This window comes from Lepidochelys kempii, chromosome 13, assembly GCF_965140285.1.
Source record: "Lepidochelys kempii isolate rLepKem1 chromosome 13, rLepKem1.hap1, whole genome shotgun sequence".
Taxonomy (NCBI): domain Eukaryota; kingdom Metazoa; phylum Chordata; order Testudines; family Cheloniidae; genus Lepidochelys; species Lepidochelys kempii.
In genome coordinates, this window is record NC_136392.1 from 36,057,945 (window position 1) to 36,071,412 (window position 13,468).

The window sequence follows — 13,468 nt, forward strand, 5'->3', positions numbered from 1 at the left end:
ACGCATTCCAGTGTTTCACCACCCTCTTAGTGAAAAAGTTTTTCCTAATATCCAATCTAAACCTCCCCCACTGCAACTTGAGACCATTACTCCTCGTTCTGTCATCTGCTACCACTGAGAACAGTCTAGAGCCATCCTCTTTGGAACCCCCTTTCAGGTAGTTGAAAGCAGCTATCAAATCCCCCCTCATTCTTCTCTTCTGCAGGCTAAACAATCCCAGCTCCCTCAGCCTCTCCTCATAACTCATGTGTTCCAGTCCCCTAATCATTTTTGTTGCCCTTCGCTGGACTCTCTCCAATTTATCCACATCCTTCTTGAAGTGTGGGGCCCAAAACTGGACACAGTACTCCAGATGAGGCCTCACCAATGTCGAATAGAGGGGAACGATCACGTCCCTCGATCTGCTCGCTATGCCCCTACTTATACATCCCAAAATGCCATTGGCCTTCTTGGCAACAAGGGCACACTGCTGACTCATATCCAGCTTCTCGTCCACTGTCACCCCTAGGTCCTTTTCCGCAGAACTGCTGCCTAGCCATTCGGTCCCTAGTCTGTAGCTGTGCATTGGGTTCTTCCGTCCTAAGTGCCTAATATCACCTAATATCACCCTAAGTAACCCTCCAAAAGTTTCTGGAAAATCAAAGCATGGAATACAGTGCTCCTAACCCCTAAAGTCCCTTTTAAAAATCTCAATCTTATTTTACAACTGCAAAGATCAAAATTAGCTGATTGGGGAGAGGTGCCAGTCTTCCAGAATCTCCTGCTGTAGGTGACTGATAGAGATCTGTTAATTTTACAGTCTGAAGTCTTGCAAAAGCCAGAAACTTACTGACAGCCCTTCTCGGGGCCTCTTTGACCTCTTTGTTCCTCAGACTGTAGATGAGGGGGTTGACCATGTGGGTCAGGACTGTTTAGAAGACAGAAAATACCTTGTATAAGTCCTTTGAATGGTGGGCAATTGGAACCATGCAGCCAATAATCAGAGTCCCATAAAATGTTGTGACAGTGACAATGTGAGAGGAGCAGGTAGAAAATGCCTTTTGCCTCCCGGTGGTGGAAGGAATTCTCAGGATGGTGTTGATGATGCAAACGTAGGATGCCAATGTGAATAGAAATGGGACTAGTCACCTGACGCAGGAGACCATGAAAATGGTGAGTTCTAGAAACTGGGTAACAGTAGAGGATAGTTTTATGATGGGTGAGGAATCACAAAAGAAATAGTCAATTTCATTGGAGCCACAAAACTTTATTTTAGTCATTAAAATGATTACTATGGTACTGCTCAGAAAGCCACTTGTCCAGGAACAAGCCGCGAGCTGGAAACAAACAGTGCCGTTCATCAGAGTGGCATAACAGAGTGGATTGCAGATCACTAGATACCAATCGTAAGACATCACTGCTAGCAGATAGTATTCTGTGGCTGCTAGGATACCAAAACAATAAAATTGTGTCATGCAGCCACTAACAGAAATGGTTCTGTCCCCCGTGAGGAGACTGGCCAGCACCCAGGGCAGGATGCTGGAGGTGTAGCAGATCTCCAAGCAGGACAAGTTCCCCAGGAGGAAGTTCATAGGGGTGTGAAGGTGCTGATCAGCCACATCTAGCACAACAATGAGGATATTTTCCAGCCATGGTCACTATGGAGATCACTAGAAACAGGAAGCAGAGAAGAATCTGAAGTTCCGGGAGATTCCCAAATCCCAGGAGGACAAATTCCTCAATGGACGTTTGATTTCTACAGTTTGCATTTGCCCTGGGATGTATCTAGGGGAAATGAAGCAAACTTGTTAATATATTTTAAAGATAAACTCAACTTTTAAGTCAATTCATTGTCAAACTAGATGAAAACTAACAAACTCTGCAATATAAGTTGAATATCGCAGTGAACTGAAATGTCATCAGTTTAATTGCAGAAATGTTCAAAAATCTATGCCCTCTCTTCATAGAATCCCCATCATTAGAGATGGTTAAGAAAAGGTTAGACAAATAGCTCTCAGGGATGGTCCAGGTTTCCTTGGTTTCCAGGTGGCCTGGACTTGAAAACTTCTTGAGCTCCCTTCCAGCCCTACAATTCTATAATTTTCTGTTACTTGATCAAGCCTCCAGGAAAGTGTCCAGGTTGCTTGGTATCAGGACTACTGTGATATGTTATTTAAGGTGTGAGTACCTATCTTCTTCACTAACAGAGCAAAGAAAAACTGTGTGTTTCTGGAAACTCCACTACACTTCAAAAAATCAGAAAACAGCTTCATTTCCCTTTGGATTAGGACTGATTAAGATTTTGTAATGGAATACTGGGGTTTGGAGTAACTGAAAGTCTTCATGGAAAGTATATGATTTTCACCAAATTTCGTCTGAAATCTGTAAACCCCAAACGTTTTTTTTTTTTTTTTTTTTTTTTAAATATGAACATGTTTCAGTTTTGAGCAGCCTTTGGCTGAAAATATTTAGTACATTGACAAATAGGTTTGCATTCAGTTGCTGAAAATCCCAGAACATCCACTCTCCACCAAAGAAACAATTTTCAGGTTTTGGCTTTTTCAATGAAAAATGAAAAAATTTCCATGGGGATGGAGGATTAAACCCATCCAATGGGAGTCCTGATATATTAGAGAACAAAGGGGCTGCTAAAATGAGATTACACTTCTGATGCCAGGAATTAATATCACAGCACAGCCCAAGTAAAATAAAATAAAATACAGTCTAATCTGGTTCGCTGATGTTTCACTTTTTAACCTGACAAGGAAGTGTTCTTCAAATGCAGGGTTTCCACAGGATACATCGCTATCAGAGGCACAGCTGGAATTGCAGAAAATATTATAACAGATCATACAAATGTTCTGTTCTTTCTAAAATTCAGCCACAGAATTAGCTCTGATGGGGATACCTGATGTGAACACCATGAAACACAAAGATATGTTTGGTTGCACTGGTGGGAAAAATATTGTTGTTTATTTTATTCATTGTCCAGATCATCTTGTGTTTACAAAAATTTCTTAAAGCAGCTGATCTCTCTCTCTCTCTCTCTCTCTCTCTCTCTCTCTCTCTCTCTCTCTCTCAGTTTCAATATGCACAACATTTTATTAGCCCAGCACAAATGCATATTAGTAAAAATAATATCAATGGCGTCTAATTTGCTTTCAAGACTGAAATTGTATCAGTCTAAAATAATATTTTGACAGACCTTCCAGTCAAAACATCCAGACGGAAAGCACTGAATTCTATATAGGTATATGAGCCTTGCTCTCTCCTTCCTTTGCAAAGGGATTTAAAAGCTGTGGGGGGAAATTCCAGACTGGATGTTTCTATTCTCCAGCAGCAATGGTAATATTTTTGCATCTACTTTACACTCAAATTTTTAAATAGCCCAATGGACTTAGGAACCTTAGTACTATTGACTGTCAATAAGACTTAGGCGAAGGGCCAGAGTTTTAAAGGTATTGAGGTATTATAAAGGTATTTTAAATCAATAGATGTTAGGGATATAGGTGCTTTTGAAAACCACACTAGGCACCCTACATACCCTTAAAATGTGTGTCTGAGTGCCTAGGTGACTTTTGAAAATGGGATTTAGAATGTTAAGCTGCTTAGGGGTGCTTTTGAAAATTTTACCCCTAATTCCCATTTAATTTCTGTAGCAGTAGCGAGCCTAAATTCTTTAGGGCCCCATTTGAGAATCCCATGTTACGGCTTATAATGAAATTTCCTCTGCATCTTAATAATTATAAATGATTCCGTAACGAGCAATCACTAATAAGATAAATAAAAAGCCCCTGAACATTTAAACTAAAAGCCTAGAGATAAAACTAGTAAAGTTTCTTTTAAAAAACAAAACTCTAGAAGCCTATAGAATTCAATAGAGAAAAAAATAATTGCTTTAAAGTTTTTAAACCAACCTAAACGATATAAAATCTTTGCTAGGCTGGTTTAAAAATTACTCAGAGAAGTTATCATTGTCTATTCAGTGTCTTTAGCATTATCCCGTTAGGATAATGACTTTAATCATGTTCTGAAGTCCTGTTGGAGTTAATGGGTGAAATCTTAGCAAAACTCCTCTTGATTTAAATAGTCACTGAATTTGCTTAGAAAGGACTTAAAGCACATATTTAAAGTTAAGCACATCCTTAAAGTCTATCCTGAGTTGGAGCCATAAAACATTCCCTTTTCCCTCAAAATGATTTATTAAAATCAACAATTAATTCATTTTCTCAGCAATCATATATGACAGACATTTTACTGTAGCAAGCACTGGATGAAAAATGTTGAAAGGGAAACATCAAAGTTGTCCATGAAAATATGGAATTTTGGAAAACTGGATAACCAAAATGTTTTCATTTTTTGGTATTCAGTGAAAGAATGAAAGAAAACCCCAAACTTAAACACACTGAAAAATACTTTTTGTTAAATAAATTTGGGGGGAAAATTTAAAAAAAAAACAATTTTAGTGAAATTTTCATTTTTGAAAAAAAGTAATTTGAAATGAAACAAATGTTGAGCAAGGATATAATGTATTCAAAACACTGAGTGAAGGCCATGTAAAAGTGGTGATATTTTATTTTGGTTTATTTTATCATATTATGTATACACATTATTATACATTAATTTTTATTTTATATCAATTATTTTTATTTAAAAAGTTAAACTGACATATATACACACATAGCAAAGTTCTGATTTCAGTTAACAAAAAATAGCCATTTTTAAAGGTATTAACGTGCATAGGGGGATTTTCAGAAACACCCTAAGGCACCAAAAACTAAAGAAAAACTAGAGAATGCTGTTGAAAAATCCAACTAGGCTCCCGATACCTTTTTAAAATCACTCCCAAAATGACCTCAAAAGTAATCACATCGGTTTCCATCTCCAAATCTGATGAACAGACATTAACAGACATTAAACTTTAGAAAATGACAGAGGAAGTTTTCCACCTCTAAGATGAGGCACCAGTCGGGGGATGAAGGGGGCAGCTTGAATTGCAGACATCAACCTTTGGACTCTGGATTCTTGCATCAGGATATGGTCCAACAAGACTATTTTCTATCCTGATTCCTTTAACCTACCTAACTCAGAATCTATATATGGAAGGAGACCCTACCCATAATGCCTGGTTTTACTGCCTTAATTGTATCATTTTGTCCTGCATCCATTCCCACACAATGTTAATGTCTCTTTGGATGCATTGTTCATCCCCCATACGAGAAGGGTAGCAAGTACCATTGGCCCGCGATGGGCACTTGAGATGAGAGGGAAGGGAAAGGGACTAGCTCATTTATGATCCCAGACGGAATAAACACCCGTGTTCCTTCCATGTGACGAAACTGCTGCTACTTCCCTCCGTGGTCGTTCCACCCCCCATGGAGCAGCAACCGACAACGCCAACACATGTCGCCCTCAGAGGAAAACTAGACACCTATTCTGAATCTCAAAGGAAAAGAAATGAAGAGAGGTAAATAAATAAATAAATAAAAAAGATGTGAACTTTGAAACTGAAATGTGGTGGGTGAGAGACCATGGGACCTGACCCGTGCGCCCAATCACAGCTGAGGAGCTTCTCAGCAGTCCGTCCCCACCCTGCCCCCCGCCCCCGCACTGTGTGTGTGTGGACAGTTTTAACAATCCCCCCCCCCACCCCTATCGGGTACGAGTTGGGGTAGACCCAGTCAGTCCTTTCCAGATGCCTGACTGGGCCTTGTTCACCTGCTGAGGGTGAGACTGATCACCAGGTTTAGGTTCAGGAAGGAATTTTCCAGAGGCCAGACTTTCTCAGGACCCCCTGCTGTTATCATATGGGCATGTCTCAGCTGCTCGCTCCTCCTATATGGGGGATGTATGATCGCTATAAGGGTGACCAGATAGCAAGTGTGAAAAATCGGGAGGGGTGGGGGGTAATAAGAGCCTCTATATAAGAAAAAGACACAAAAATCGGGCCTGTCCCTATAAAATCAGGCCATCTGGTCAACCCCAATCATCACAGGGGCAAGGGCTTCTTCAGCAAACCCCCCTCTCTCTGTGCCCCATGCGGACGGGGCTGGACAGCAGTCTCACTCCGGCCATGCGGCCACCCCAGTCTGGGAGTGAGGGGCGGCGCCCACCCGTGGCTTCTGGACCCACAGACAAAGCTCGGGGGGAACCAGTCCCATTTATACTTGCTGGACACAAGGCTCTTGCTCTTGTTGTACAGGAGGCTATATGCGACCCCCCTGTTATACACTGAGCAATGAGGGCTCCCCTCCGTGTGGGCAGAGGCGAGACCCTGCGCTCCAGGGACGAGGTAGCTGGTGTACAGACCCCGCCGGAGCGGGGCGTGTCGGCAGGCGCCACTCTGCCTTGGACGGGGGTCATCTCCGCTTGAGCAAGCGAGACTCCCCGCAACCTCCAGGCACCTCTTCCGTCAGTGGACGGTGACCCTGACTCCGGGAGAGACCCCCGGGAGAGCGAGAGAGAGACGGGGTGTCCCTCGGCTGGGCCCCCTGGGGCGAGATTCAGCCCAGCCGCAGCGGGGTACACAAGGTAATAGGTGGAGAGGGGAGGGAGGGAGCGAGCCAGGCTGGAGGGCCTCCGGGCTCCGCTCCCCTCTCTGCACCTGCCTGAGTCCCCCCACTCAGGGCTTTTCCCAGCGTGTACCCAGCTCACACAACCTTGTGTCACGGCTCCGGGCCAAGCCTTCGGAATGAGCCAAGTGAAAAGGGCAACGCGGCCCCTGGCCGGGCTGGGCGGGGAATCGCCCCGCCCTCCTGGAACTGCCTCCGGGGACGCCGCGCGGATCGCAGCTCATGGAGACTTCCAGAGCCGGGCCCCGTTGCGCTCGCAGCAGGAAGGGGACAGAAACACCTGCCTTTAACGTTCCGTTTCATCTGATTGGTGACCACAGAGACTGAAACACCATCGCCACACGGGGCTGGTTACCGGAGGGCCTCTGACACCGACGCTATGCTCGCACTTCCGTCCGCAAAACCTGGCTACGGGAGCGCTCCGCTCAGCGGCGGGCTCCGCTACGCTGCTGTCAACTCGTCAGTGCGGACACGGCCTCAGGTTTGTTTCAGAGAGACAAGGCGGGTCCGGGCATATCTGTTACTGGTCCCACTGCCCTTGGTGAGAGAGACAAACTTCCAGCTTACACAGAGCCCTTCAAGTTTTATTTCGACATTTTAAAAACTACGCCTTTCAAAAACCTTATTTATAAACCTTAACTATCGTCTGTGCACCTACTCAAAATCGCTAAAAATCCACCCAAAATATTTCTTTTTTTCCAGATTGTATTAAACTGTTTTTCATTTCTGTAAGAAAACATAGGTAATTGTTGTTTTGAGTCAATCCTGATTAGATTTAAGGATCGTTTCGTTTAGATTTAACGCTGGTCGGTTGCCTAACTGGACATTTCTTACTGGAACAAACGTGGCTTTCTTTTCAATGTAATCTTAGCTCAGCTTTTCAGTGTCTGCAGTGCTTGGTTTTAGGTTAATTACAATGTCCCTCTACTGTTTGCGACTCTTATGAACTGCCCGAGAACTTACAAGTAAATACAGTAATGTGTTACAGTTGATTTTTAATGAGTACTTTAAAGAAATGTAGCATCTGTATCAGAGAACCTCCGATACCCATCCGAGTGTGATGATGGTGTTTTAGTGTCTGAGGTTCCCGCCGGGCTTTGCCTGTGGGGTTCGGAAGCCGGGGCGGCGCCGCCCCTCACTCCCAGGGCTGGGGTGGCCCCCATGGCCGGAGTCAGACTGCTGTCTAGCCCCGTTCCTGAGGGGTAGAGCGAAATGAATGGGGAGGGGGCCCAGAAGCTCCTAAAGTGTAACTGGGAGCACAGGTCTCATTGACTCATACCAGCACATTTCGTTTCCATTTTTATTTTTAAATTACACTTTTAAACTTCTATGGTTACTTTTTTTTTAAAAATACAATGAAATTGACATATACACATGGCAAGTTCTGATTTCAATCAACATTATTTTCTGTAATAAAAATGTTCCAAATGGAAATTTTTAATCTGCTTTAATTTCCATTAATATCTGAATCAATGTGATTACATAGGTTCTGGATTCAGGGGTGCGTGAGGCAGTGACCTTGTGGTTAGGGTTTAGAGGGATCGATTAGGGGTTGTGGTGTTCTTGGGGGCTGGAGGTTTAGAGGATCAGAGAGCATCCTTTACCTGGACCACCAAATGGGTGGGCCTGAATGCTAGTGAACATCAGGCTTCTGGTAACTTTTTCTGGTAACTAGTACCTCCTCCCCATCTCCCTTCCCAGCCCCTCTCAGACAGTTCTACCCAACACAAACAATAGGGTGTAGCTGTCTAGGGTAAAGGATCTAAGGTAATACAGTGGTAGATAGATTAGATTAGATTAGATTAGATTAATGACAAATAATACCTAGCACTGGAGGACCAAATTTCATCAAAAGCTGGGAAAAATTCCAGAGACCAAAACAGTAAGTTTGCTATTTAAATTAAATATGTTAGGGTATTAATATAGAGAGCAAATTTAAGCATATAATTGTTAGGATATAGATATTCAGGCCTGTCGGTAAAGGCCTGTACTCAAAGAATTTAGGTGTATTCTTATCACTTGGCTAGTTATACAGGTATACAAGAAAGAATCAAAATCACTGTCTGCCGGTGCAGGGTCCTTCTCTTACTGTGACAGTCTGAGGCCCTGTTCTTAGGCCAAGGCCTTTGGCTAAGCAGCAGAGGCAGCCGTAAGCTGGGAAGCGAACGGTCACAGCCTCACATTCCAAACTAGTCACACTGAAAGAAGGTGCTATTCGGCTGTTAGGAATACAATCCTGTCCTAATAGTGCCCATCGCCTCCAGAGAAAGGGAAGTGCCTAGAAAATGTAAAAGGAAACTTAGTTTGATAGCATCCTGTCTGGCAAGAACTCACTTCTCACTAGCTGGGATGTGAAATCCTCACTTCTGTATTGTTTTGTCATTATAGTTCCCACTTTGCTATTGTTTGCCTGCATAATCTCTGTCTGGTTCTGTGATTGTTCCTGTCTGCTGTATAATTAATTTTGCTGGGTGTAAACTAATTAAGGTGGTGGGATATAATTGGTTACATAATCATGTTACAATATGTTAGGATTGGTTAGTTAAATTTCAGGAAAATGATTGGTTAAGGTATAGCAAAGCCGAACTCAAGTTTTACTATATAGTCTGCAGTCAATCAGGAAGTGAGGGGGTGGGTGTGTGGGTGGGGGAGATGGGAACAGGGAATGGGGGTAAGGAAATTGGAATCATGTTTTGCTAAAGGGGGAAATGGGAACAGGGAATGGGGGTAAGGAAGTTGGAATCATGTTTTGCTAAAGGGGGAAATGGGAACAGGGAATGGGGGTGGGGAAATTGAAATCATGTTTGGCTAAGGGTAGGAATGGGAACAGGGACACAGGTGTAAGGCTCTGTGGTGTCAGAGTTGGGAAGGGGGACACTAAGGAAGGAAACTGGATTCATGCTTGCTGGAAGTTCACCCCAATAAACATCGAATTGTTTGCACCTTTGGACTTTGGGTATTGTTGCTCTCTGTTCATGCGAGAAGGACCAGAGAAGTAAGTGAGTGAAGGAATAAGTCCCCTAACAATAATTATGAATTACAATTGCAACATTTGCTATCTATTCAATCAGCATCTAGAGCCTGGAAGGTTTTTGTTTTTTTTTTAGCAGAAAAAATGACTGTTCAGAGAAGTCCAGAAAAAATCCCATATATTTTGGTTTTGGCAACAAAGAACCAAACATTTTTAGCTAAAAACTGCTGAAAACTTTACATTTTCAGCTGAAATTCTCCACAAAAGAAGGAAGGAAACAAACAATAAAACCTTTCTCTTTTCCAAGAGAAAGAGAGATGCTAGTGGTGATGATGATGGCCTCCACTACAGCCGGGATTGACGCTGTGGCGATCGATTCACCGGGGGTCAATTTAGCGGGTCTACTGAAGACCCACTAAATCAACTGCCGATCGCTCAGAAATCAACTCCGGTACTCCACCGGAATGAGTAAGGGCAGGTCTACACTACGCCAGGGACTGAAGCTCTGAGACTGATCCACTGGTGGTCGATTTAGCGAGTCTAGTAAAGACCCGCCAAATCAAGTGCAGATTGCTCTCCAGTCGATCCCTGTACTCTACCCCCGATGAGAAGAGTAAGGTAAGTTGACTGGAGATTTTCAGTCAGTAGCTGGAGTTGCGTAGCGTAGGTCGACTTACCGCAGTAGTGTAGACATAGCCTAAGAGGAGTTGATGGGACAGTTTCTCCCATCAACCCAGGGCAGTGTGGATCCTGTGGTAAGTAGATCTAAGCTATGTTGACTTGAGTTATGCTACTAATGTAACTCAAATTGCGTCGCTTGGATCAGCTTTTCCGCCTCGTGCCGATCTGCCCTGAGACTTACTATGAAAAAAGTACCAGGAAAAAGAGTCAGGAAGACTCTGTGAGAATTTATTCTTTAATTCAGTTTTTTGGTCAAACCTTGGTGGTAAATATTTATATGTGTATAGGGTGTTACCGTGTGTGGCAAGGGAGGCCCATGTGACACTATTTAGGCTGAGATTGGCAAAGTTGCCTAGTGCTTTTGGGTGCTCATTTCCCGTTCGTTTTAATTCATTCATTTCTTTTTATTTGGGTGGGGGAGGGAAATCAGGTCTTATGAGCTTTGAAAATTTTGGCCAGACATTTTCTGTTAGCATTTTATATATATGTATCGATGTCTATATTGATGTCAGTATCAATATAGAAATAGATATGTTAATGTTGCCTTCACCATGCAAAGATGGATGAATAGGCAGGACATTTTACATGGCAGGACACTGGGACTCCCAACCCTCCACAGACTTTCATGTTTTGTGTACCCAGCTACAGATCTGCAGAGAATACTACCTAATCAAAGCTCTTCAGTCACAGCAGCGGCAACATTGTTTACCTACTTTTCAGAGGCATAATTGACAAGAGATGATCCTAATCACTGGAGAATTAATGTCATTGGCATCAGTGGTGTGTGGAAGAGACCCAGAAGCACTCAAAAGATATTAAGCTCCTTGCAGAATTTGAGCCCCAGTGTTCATGTACGGATGACTGAAGCAGAGTGCTCTACTGAAACGTTTGTCTTTTCAAAAAGAATGTCTCTTACAGTATCAAGTTTTGTATAAAGAAATGTGCATTAATTGTATGAAAGATGAATGCTCAAAATGTAGCAGAGTCACAGAAAGAAAGAAAGAAAGAAAGAAAGAAAGAAAGAAAGAAAGAAAGAAAGAAAGAAAGAAAGAAAGAAAGAAAGACCTGTCCCCATACACATCTATCTATCTATCTATCTATCTATCTATCTATCTATCTTTGAACCCTTCTGTGTTTTTTCAGACCTTCTTGACATGTGTATCTTCTTTTAATTCTATTTCATATAATAATGGAATTACTCCTCATTTTAATCTGGTCTATGGAATTATTCAGATCAGTCAATTATTCACATTCATCAACATTCCCAGTGATTCCGGAGAAGAAGAAGCATGATAAGACATAGTTTTGACACAGCACATAGAATATTCCTAGCCTGTTAAAGACCATTCTTCCCCACCACCCCGGTGAGGTGGCCGGAGTATGGTGCAGAGAAGCTCATGTTTGCCACTTCAAAATCCCATGATTTAATTGAAACAGAAATGGTGGAAATGTTTTACCTTTAAATCTGTTCTAAGTGAGGCGGATTTTCAGATACTGCCCCTTTTCCCAGTGATTCAGAGACCAGGATACTGGTTCTGCAGTTTATCTTCTACCATCATCTGCTTCACGTTCTTTAACAGTGCCAGGAAAGAGATCTACTCCGAGTGTTCTATATGGTGCTATTTGCCTTGTGCCCAGTTCCTACAAGAGAGACCCTCTCAAGATTTCGCTTTTATCCTTTCTGTGGGAAGGCGACATCTCCCTTGATGCTTACATTGATTAATGAGAAGGAAAACTCAATAACATGCTAGCACTGTCGACGGTACAAACACCAGAGTGAATGGAGGCAAATTTCTATCCTCCAAGGAAATGGCCTTCCTTACTACATGCAGGTGATGAGGTCACTGGTCACCTCCAATTATGGTGCCACAGTCCAAGAAGAGATGCTTACAAGAAACCTATTGCAGATTTTCCCACCCAATCGCTGTTTAGGAGACTCTTTAAAAAAACAGAGTGGAGTCCCTCACCCATGTCTTCAGGGTGGCCAGAGAAAGGGAGGGTGTGACACCTGTTCATGTACTCAGTGTACAGTTCATGGTTGGGATTTTCCGAGATGCCGCTGACTTTCAAGTGGACCTGTGCTCTTAAATCATGTAGACACTCGTGAAAAGCCTAGCCTCAGGTCCCAGACTGCTATGGAGACACAAATGTCTACACACACACATCTTAGTGACTTCACATTTTTCGTTATCTAGGCTCTAATATGCCCATCAATGTGGCATCAGGGAGTGTCACACACATTCATGGATTTATTCTCCCAGCATCCAAGTGCATCATTATGCACAAGGGAAACTGAGGCAAGGGGAGATTCAACAGCATCTCCAAGACACACAGTGAATGTGTGAGAGAGCCAAGTAGAGTCTTAGACTCACAGACTTTAAGGCCAGAAGAGATCATCATGATCATCTAGTCTGACCTCCTGCACATCACAGACCAGAGAAGCTCAGCAGCCCACTCCTGTAAGAGGCCCATAACCTCTGGCTAAGTTACTAAAGTCTTCAAATCATGATTTAAAGATTTCAAGTTACACAGAATCCACCATTTACTCCAGTTAAAACCAGCAAGTGACTGACAAAAAGTCAGAGTAGATGATCACAACCGTCCTTTCTAGCCCCGGAATCTATACATTTATAAGTATCAGAGGGGTGGGCTGTGTTAGTCTGGATCTGTAAAAGCAGCAAAGAGTCCTGTGACACCTTATAGACTAACAGATGTATTGGAGCATAAGCTTTCGTGGGTGAATACCCACTTCATCGGTAAATTTTTATAAATTTATAAATTGGTAATTTATAAATCTGTAAGTTATTGGCCTCAACACAGGGGTAACTGGGTGAAATTTAGTGGCCTGTTATTTACCGGTTCTTTAGAAAGTCTTCCTAGTTTCTTTGGAAATCTCAGTCACAATGGGTCTATCTATAAACTGCTGGAAAGAATTTCCCCTACCAGAAGGCTTTGATTCAAATGAAAAGTAGCATATATAGAGACTAAGTAAGCCAGTGTTGAATCAGGCCCACAATGTTGAAATATGCCTTAAAAGAAAGAGTCCAGAGTTTCTGTGAATCAGTGCATCTCCACTGACCAGCTCAGTAAATCTAGGGTAATCAGAGACTCTGAAAAGTCCAGATAGGAGGGAGTGGGAAACATAGATGGCTGGTCACGTTCTTTGGCCTGTGTCATGAAGACTAGATCAGAGTCCCTTCTGACCTTAAAATATGACTCAAAGACCAAAAAAATATTGACCCAAACTTTTATGCAGTTGCCCTGT

General features: G+C 42.8%; 1 pseudogene; it reads right to left on the bottom strand.

The window, feature by feature from the left end:
* Positions 1-495: 495 nt before the first annotated feature.
* LOC144929235 (olfactory receptor 5V1-like) lies at positions 496-1,631 on the bottom strand (annotated as a pseudogene).
* Between the last annotated feature and the right edge of the window lie 11,837 nt (positions 1,632-13,468).